This window comes from Fundulus heteroclitus, chromosome 7 (genome assembly GCF_011125445.2).
Source record: "Fundulus heteroclitus isolate FHET01 chromosome 7, MU-UCD_Fhet_4.1, whole genome shotgun sequence".
Classification (NCBI taxonomy): domain Eukaryota; kingdom Metazoa; phylum Chordata; class Actinopteri; order Cyprinodontiformes; family Fundulidae; genus Fundulus; species Fundulus heteroclitus.
In genome coordinates this window covers 6951978-6960796 of record NC_046367.1, presented here as the reverse complement: position 1 = coordinate 6960796, position 8819 = coordinate 6951978, and the positions used below count along the sequence as shown (strand labels likewise).

At 39.8% G+C, this 8819-nt stretch overlaps 1 pseudogene; it reads left to right on the top strand.

Annotated features, from left to right (window-relative positions):
* Positions 1–2979: 2979 nt before the first annotated feature.
* On the top strand, positions 2980–8145 carry LOC105928027 (annotated as a pseudogene).
* The last annotated feature ends 674 nt before the right edge of the window (positions 8146–8819 follow it).

The window sequence follows — 8819 nt, the reverse complement described above, 5'->3', positions numbered from 1 at the left end:
GTCAATTAAACGCTCAAAATGGCCAGAAAAGGAGAACTTTCATCTGAAACTGGACAGTCTATACTTGCTCTTAGAAATGAAGGCTATTCAATGCGAGAAATTGCGAAGAAATTGAAGATTTCCTACAACGGTGTGTACTACTCCCTTCAGAGGACAGCGCAAACAGGCTCTAACCAGAGTAGAAAAAGAAGTGGGAGCCCGCGTTGCACAACTGAGCAAGAAGATAAGTACATTAGAGTCTCTACACTGTAACAAATTTCTGTAAAACCTACAGCATGAGAATACAGCTATGAGGCTGGGTTTTGAAAATACAGCTCTTAGCCGTAAACAGAAATGTTTCTGGAAAGAACATCGAATTTGATTGGACCGTTGGATCACGTGCTTAACTCTAATGTAAAATTTAAATATACAGTTCGCATTGTGGGATTTTTAACGGCCGGAGATGTTTGCGGGGTAGACGTGGACGAACACAGACGCAGAAGGATTTTCTCTAGGTAAGTACTTTTTGCAGTGTTGTGTCAATTAGTGGACAAAAATACATGTTATGTGATGATACTGAGCTTCTCACGCATTTATCAAATTATTTCTAAGCTAGCACCACAAGTGCACACGTTTTAGCTCCGTTTTGGCATTTATTTTTTTACCCAGAATATGCCGATGGTTACATATTTAGCTGAAATGAATATGTATAGTGGCCCTGGGACAGACTGGTGACCTGTCAGGGTGAACCCCGCCTCTTACCCAGTGAACGCTGGAGATAGGCACCAGCAACCTCCGCCACCCCATGAGGGATTAAGCGGATCAGAAAATGGATGGATGGATAATATGTGTAGTGGTATTGGGGTTAATACTTCACTGTCTGTCTGATACGTCAGTGACAACTGCAAACTGGCATATTCTGTGCCTAAGTCTGGCGCGTCTGAGACAACATTAAACGTTTTTTTTAAGTGAGCCTCATCCAGACAGATGCATGTTAGTTTCTGCTTTATTTGGTTAAACTTCGTTTGTAATAATTCATTCCTAAAATAATTAGCATTTTTACATTTATGTTCATTCAGGCAAATGCCCAAATGGTATTTCATGATTGCGGAGTGGATTCATCCTCGCGCTGCCGTTACTCTTAATCAAATGTAGTTGCCATGCAACATCCACCAATGATAAACATTTCCATCTTGCTGTACTTAACATTCAATCTGAAAAAATATATAGTTTTCCATTCGTTGTTAGAGTGAGCCTCTCACTGGGATGGTTAGATGTCAGAGCTTAGGCTGCCCTGCTGTAAGTCTGTCATAAATCTATGTGGAAAAAATTATTTTTCTGTGTTCTTAAATTCAATAACCAGTTGCTGCTACCTTATTTGAGACAAAAAAAATATATAGGTTGTCATTAGACATTTAATATCATCGGCAGAAAGAGTTTTCTTTAGTTGGAGAAGAAAAAAAAGATTCACACTTTTTTTCCCCTCCCTCGGTCAGGGTGCCTCAACTGTGCTTTTTTTTTCTCCACTTTACTGGCAGTTAAACAATTAAATAAACGTATATCCCTAATGATTCCGTTGTTTTTTATTTTTTTATTTATTTTTTTTAGGTTGTGGCTCTCATATAAAATTTGATTTTCTTTTTACCCTGGAACTCTTTAAAAGTACACCCTGGACTAAAATAAGCTTTAATTTATGGACCAGGATGATTACCTGTCAGTTTTGCCCACATAAAACTGAAACTTTTTTTCATATTTGAGCCACATGAAATTTCACAGAAACCTGCCAGATGTCAGTTTTAGCTGTGGAATAACAACCTGTAGCATGGTGTTCAAAAACTACAATGCTTTCAAGTTTCATTCATACCGGTTTCATAAGCAGCAACAAGCAGCTATGGATTCAATCTTCACCAACGATTTTACTTGTCATGTTGAATATTGTGATGTGCATTGTGATGATTCAATACGTTTCTTTTCACATTTGAAAACTCATTTAAAGGAAGGGACAAGTGTCACTTGCCTGTTTAAACAGTGCACCCAAAACTTTACGATTTTTTGTCTACATTCCTATCACATTTATCAAGATGTCCCAAAAGAAGAACAGAACATAATCTGCTTAAAGGCATTGTCCAGAAAAGCAATAAAAGTGAAGGTCATAGTGAGGAGACCTCAGATGTTACAACTGTGATGGGTCATTCAGTAGATATACGTAATGACAAACCTTCAAACGATGCCATGATAGAGCAGTTGGATGGTAATGCAGAAAATACGGATGAGGACTTGTTTCTTCAAAATCTGGCGCTCCTTTATTTAAAGATGAAGGCAAAAATGTTGCTTCCTTCAATGACAGTCTGAATAACAGATTCAGACTGTCATTGAAGGGTTCCAAGAAATAAACGACATGAGCCAGTTGACTCAAATGAATTAGTTGCATGAAAAACTTGTATTGCTTGGAGTACCTGAGACAGATATTAAAAAAGTGATAGATGACGTTAAGGATGATGATCTTTTCCGGAGTTGCAATACTCACAAACTAAAAACAGATCATAAGCGAAAAACTGTCTTTAAGGATAACTTTAAATACTTGAAACCTTCCTCAATTTGTTTGGGGAACAATGAAGCAGGAAAGGAACATTTTGCTCAGTACATTCCAATAAAAAAAAAACAATTGCTGGTCTTTTTTAGAATGAGTCCATTAGAGAACAGCACAGATCCACCCGTTTGGATATCCGTGAAAAAGATATACATAGGTATATCTGGGATGGCAATTTGATCACCCAAAATGCTTTGCTTAAAACTGACCCATTGTCTGTCGGCTTGATTCTGTATCAGGACTCATTTGAGGTAGTTAATCTCTTGGGCTGAGGCAAGAAAAAACACAAAGTCCTTGCAGTCTACCTCAGTTTAGCTGACATTTAGCCCTACAACCAATCTACTACAGATCATATGCAACTTGTTGTTCTTTGCAGAGAACAAGATTTCCGTTACTTTGGACAAGACCTCATGCTGGGAACACTGGTGAAAGATCTGAAAGATCTCGAGGTGAGTGGTACTGAACTGCCAAATGGTGAAATTCGAAAGGCAAGCCTTTGTGCTATTGTAGGTGATAACCTTGGCTCTCACTGTATTGGCGGTTTTACTGAAAATTTCAGCACCAGCCGTTTTCTTTTGTAGATTCTGCGAAATAGAAAAAAAAGCATTTGAAACTGACCCACTTTCAACTGGACCTGCCAGAACTGTGCAGTCATATAAGAATAATGTCCTGGCTGAAGACCCAGATCAGAAAAAAGGTGTCAGGTTTGACTCACTGTTCAATGAGCTAGCAAACTTCCATGTGTGCAACCCTGGCTTGCCCCCGTGTATTGCTCATGATCTTTTTGAAGGCATTGTTTCCTATGATTTGGCCCGCTACATCAAACATCTTGTAAAAGTTGAGAAACAATTTATATATGTGGACCTGAACAGAAGAATTGATCAATTCAGGTACCTTGGAAATGATGCACATGATAAGCCACCTGAAGTCAACCCCAGCAGTGAAAAACTTGCAGGACATGCAGCTCAGAACTAACCTAACTCAAGCCAGACGCATGTCGCTCCGCCTAGCTTCACTCACATCCATCTGGGACACCGCCATAGGAATTGCCTTTATTGAAGGCTGGGCCTTATCAAAAATTATTGCATATGATTGGATAAGCCACTTGTCTGTCATCTTTATTGACGTGCTATTTCAACCACTCACACCGAAACTAACCCGTGACGCTGATGAGAGCGACGCAGGAAAAAAACAAAACTATTTTTTTCTTATGTGTTTGCGGCTCTAGCGGCACGCGTTTTATTGACAGTGAGCTGACAGGATGAGGGGGGAAGACAGGCGGCAAAGCGCCGCGGGTCGGAGTCGATCCCGGGCCGACCGCATTGAGGACCAAAGGTCTCCTAATATGGTTTGCGCTAACCGCTAACCGCTCTGGGGCGCGTCTGCAGCGGACGCGCCCCGGCAAACAAAACTTGCCAAATCCGGTCGGGAGAAGGGCGAAAACATGGTTTCCACCAACAAAAGCCTTCAGAGGCGTTCTCTGATGTTCTTTTAATGAAACAATATTAGGTAGATTGGACAACACGGAAGAAATAGCAGCATCAATGTTAACGCTGGCTTCCTCGGCGAGCCACCATTGCTATCAAAACAGTCTCACGTCATGGTCGCATCTCCACTACGTAACATCTATGAAACTCCAGCCCTGCGTCCTGATTGGCTGGACAATAAAATTGGTTTGAGAAATCACTTTCAATGGGCGATGTCCCAGATGGATGTGAGTGGAGCTAGGCGGAGCAACATACGGAGCAACATACGTCCTCAACAGCCTGATTCTCTTCACTGTCACTGAGACATACCACTGAGGACTGGCCTGTTGCATGATCACCATCCACTTCTGCTGGGGGCTGTTTTGTTTTCTTTGTGGTGCATAGATAAAGTCTTAGCATTTTAACTTTGCTTTCATTATATAGCTCATCTACTGTATGTGACACCTTGACATGTATCTGTGAGCTTTCAATATGAGTTGAATAGTGTGAAAGACTTTTGTTATTTTTGGAACGGCCTTTAGGGAAAAAAATATTTTCAGCCATAACCTTGATATATGCCACAATTTCTTCTTTGTCAATGGAGAGGTGCCTGGTTCCTCCACCATTTACAGACTTCACCTGTTTGTATCTTTCCTTTTCCTCATCAAAATCCATTCAGCCAACCTCAATTCGTCTCATCTTACGTTTGGCATTTGTATTTCCTGCCCACTTAGAAGATCTTTTTTTTGGAAGTATTCCCTCAGTTCCAGACAGTCTTTGTTTTAGCCTTAAAAGAATTGATTCTTTCCTGGATGGTGATTTCTGTGACAGTGCAGCTTGTCTGTAGAAGGCCACAGGTGAAACTCTATCTCCAACTTTGGGGATGTACTTGGCCAGGTCACTGTCTGTCATTAATGGAATGACAGTTTCATCAATATGAAAAAATAAAAATACTCCAGTCAGCAAATAAAAATAATTCATGCACCTGTTGGAGCTTTTTAAGCATCTTTAGTTACTTTAACACTATTATTTAATGTCAGCAGGGTAGCACATGAAAAAATAGTGTTAAAGTAACTAAGGATTCTTTAATAAATATTACATATGCATTAATTTTTTTGGAGTATGCATCTGAATGTATAATATAGAATGACAATGGATATTTAAAAGAAGTTAAGAGGTATAGTGTGCAGGCATTCACAAAATGTATCCTTTGTTATTTAACACACTTTGGACAACATTTACTTCTGATAATAATGCAGATACTTTTCCAAATTAAGATTACTGAATCATTTTGCTTTTATAGGATAATGTATTCAATGCATTTAATCTAAATGTTCTGGTGTGACCATGTTGTAAACAAACTTCCAATTAATAATAATCCTAAAAATTAACACGCATGTACGTACACACACACACACACACACACACACACACACACACACACTGTATTTAGGGACATTACTTACATTTTCGTCTTCAAGTTTCTGTACTGCATCTTGCAGTTGACGCTCTATCAGAAATTCTCGCAGCCCAGTATCCATAGTTGACCTTTAGAACATAGAAAAGCAACATTAGTAGTTTCATAGCCTTAAAAAGTAATAGACTTTCCAGATTCTCAATATGAATCTAATTAACATTACACTATGTTCCTGATTTTATTATTATTATATTTTTAAAAAACACTCACTGTTACTGCAAATGCAGTGTACATGTACACTCTTGTTGCCTGTCATTTATTTCCAAGGACAGCTGTACATTGTAGAGCTCTGAAAACTCGTTTTGTCCATCTTGCAAACAAGATGTTGCATCTTAAGGTTTTCCACTAAAATTTGGAGGTTGATGCAGCAGAATTAAACATTATACTGAATACCTGCAGTGCAGTGCACACAGAAGTGTGCACTGCAGCTTTGCCCGTCATTGAAAGTTTTGAATTGACAAACGAACAGCCCTTTTTTAGATGCACAGTGCCCAGAACGTCGGACCCTCTGGAGTGCGTTCTCCGGGGAAACGCTTTTAAAACTGAAACAGGATCCAGAAAACAGCGACCTGGAGAATATTGACACTTGAGCTGCTTAGGAAGGACACCTTTTCCTCACCGCCACGTTCGGTCTTTTCCCCCCACCCCACTCACTTGGTGGCGGGCGCCTTCTATTCCCTAAAGCTCCGCGGTTCGCGGAGAAAAACGTCAAGCACCCGCTCACATCTTTGTCGCCACATCCATCCATTTTCTGACCCGCTTAATCCCTCATGGGGTCGCGGGGGTTGCTGGTGCCTATCCCCAGCGTTCACTGGGCGACTGTCGCCACTTTTTTAAATTATTTCAGGCAAGGAAACGATGAGGTTGTAAGGAAGCGTGAACCTTCTAATTTAACAGCAGCGGCACCAAATATAGGCTATAACAATATTGACAATAACGAGACACCCACCTTGGACCTCAAGTGCGTCATGTCAAGTTGCCTACTTCGTGGGAACGAAGCAGTATTTCGTGGGAACAAAATATTTTGTGAGAAAAAATTAATATTTCGTGGGAACGAATTAGTATTTCGTGGGAACGAATTAGTATTTTGTGGGAACAAATTAGTATTTCGTGCGCACACTGTAACTCTTTTTTCTTCCATGTCAGTTCTGGGGCTCCATACTATAGCACCTATTTTTTTAAATTGTAAGACAAAAAACAAATCTTATTATAATTACTGAAATTGTGCTTTTCAGATAAACCAAAAGCAAGTTATGACTCAAAGAGTATGTTGATACAAGGGCTTTCTTTATAGGCAGTCTCCTTATTTCCCTCAAAACAATACAAAAAAAATAGCCTTGGGTTGGGACCTGGAGGCCCCACAAGCCGAAAGGGCACATAGCTGCACAATATGGGAGCCCTGGGCCTATATATATATGTTACCTGGACTAACAGGTGAGACCGTACAATAACATCCCATTGCAGTTATGAATTTAGTAGTTTAGGAGTTAAACCTCTATTGGATGTTGTTACTTACTTTGTTTTCCTTTTTTTCACAATTTAAGGTGCAATTCAACATGACCCAACTAAACCCAAATCACCAACATTCTCCATTATGTCACGTCGTAAAGTGGCAAATGCTGACTGTTCCCCTGGACCAATTTATACGCTCCCACCCAATTATACCAGATACAGCAAAGATGGGACGCTGGCATTTTCAGTCCATGGCCGTCTAAAGCCACTCGCACCATTCTGTACTCCTGGACCAGGTCGGTTGGGCCCGTTGCAAATCAAAACAGCTTGTTGAAACCAATACATGTGGTTGTGTTTTTAGTACTTTCTCTTAATCATTTTCTTTGGTATGTTAGGCCTGTACTCCCCAGATTTTCGAAACTGTCCACGTTCAAATCGCCCCCTGCATACACTCTCTCCAGCAGGCCCAAAGAAATTACAAAGAACCAAAATCCAGGTGAGGAAGGATTTTCAATTCATATCTGCACTACATCTACTCTGAGAAAATTTGAATTTGAACTTAATTTAGAACTGAACTCAATTTTTATAAAAAGGAATTTCTGTTTTTGACACACTTAACTGTGTCAGACTATTATGTAAATTTTAAAGTTGGAGAAAGATGTCTCTTCCCCTTCTAGGTCCAGCTGCTTACAAGTTACCCCCGATAATTTGGCACAAATGGGTTAACAACCCCTTCAGCTCCTTCCTTCACAATGACTGGTCGCACTGAGAAGGGATCCTTTTTGGAGGATATAACAAAGGTAAAAATAAAATGAAAATAAAAAGAACTGTCTCTAAAACTAATCTAAAAACCTGGATTTACTGTTGTTTTCTTGAACTATGGCATTCCTTGCAGACTCCAGGCCAAGCTGCCTATAATGCTACAGACCCTTATATATCTAAGACAAAAACCCCACACTGGACTATGACAGGTCGTAATTTCCCTCCTTACAAAGCTGCACAAACAACGGAGGTAAGCAACATTTTATGTTCTAGAAAGAGCTAAAAATCCTTAACTTCCTAAGATGTTTTTTAATTCTTCCTTACAGACCTTTACAAAACCAAAAGCTCCAAGCTTCTTCTTTGAAGTCCGCCATTCGCAGCACACAGTCCCTCTTATAGTGAACGTGGATGAAATCTGACAGTAAATTGACCCCAATAAATACTCAATAAGCAACGTTCAGGATAACTGACATCATTTTACTGCTTCAACTTTAGTTTTAGGACAAATTGTCAATAATGCAGTCGATTTAGTTTGCAGTTACATGGATTAGCTATAAATGTTAATGCATGCTCATATCTGAAAGGGTTAAGAATTTACCCGTTTAAACACAATTTCAGTTAAATCACACATAAAACAGTCCCGTATTTTGTTTCAACCGCTATAAGTAAGAGGAACTGCTCATGGCTAATTTTCAGGGTTTTTACCATCCAATACCATCCGTCCATTTTCAAACACGTCTATCCCTTGTGGGGTCATGAGGGGTGCTGGTGCCTTTCTCCAGCTGTCAATGGGCGAGAGGCGGGGTTCACTCTGGACAGGTCACCATCCAATACCTTGTTAAATAAATTGCAATTAAGGATTTAACTAACCACACAATACTGAATTAAATTTCCTGATCCTCCTTTGAATTTCAGAGCAGGAGAATATGGATTTCACATGTTTATTATGATTGTACCGGCCTTACATGGTTTCAGAAGGTGGACGGATGGAAGGACGGACAAGCAGGGAGACTAATTTGTTTACATAAAAAAATCTTGTTTTGGCTATTATATGGGGATTTCTGGGGGTTTTCTATATCTTAGCTGGGGATTT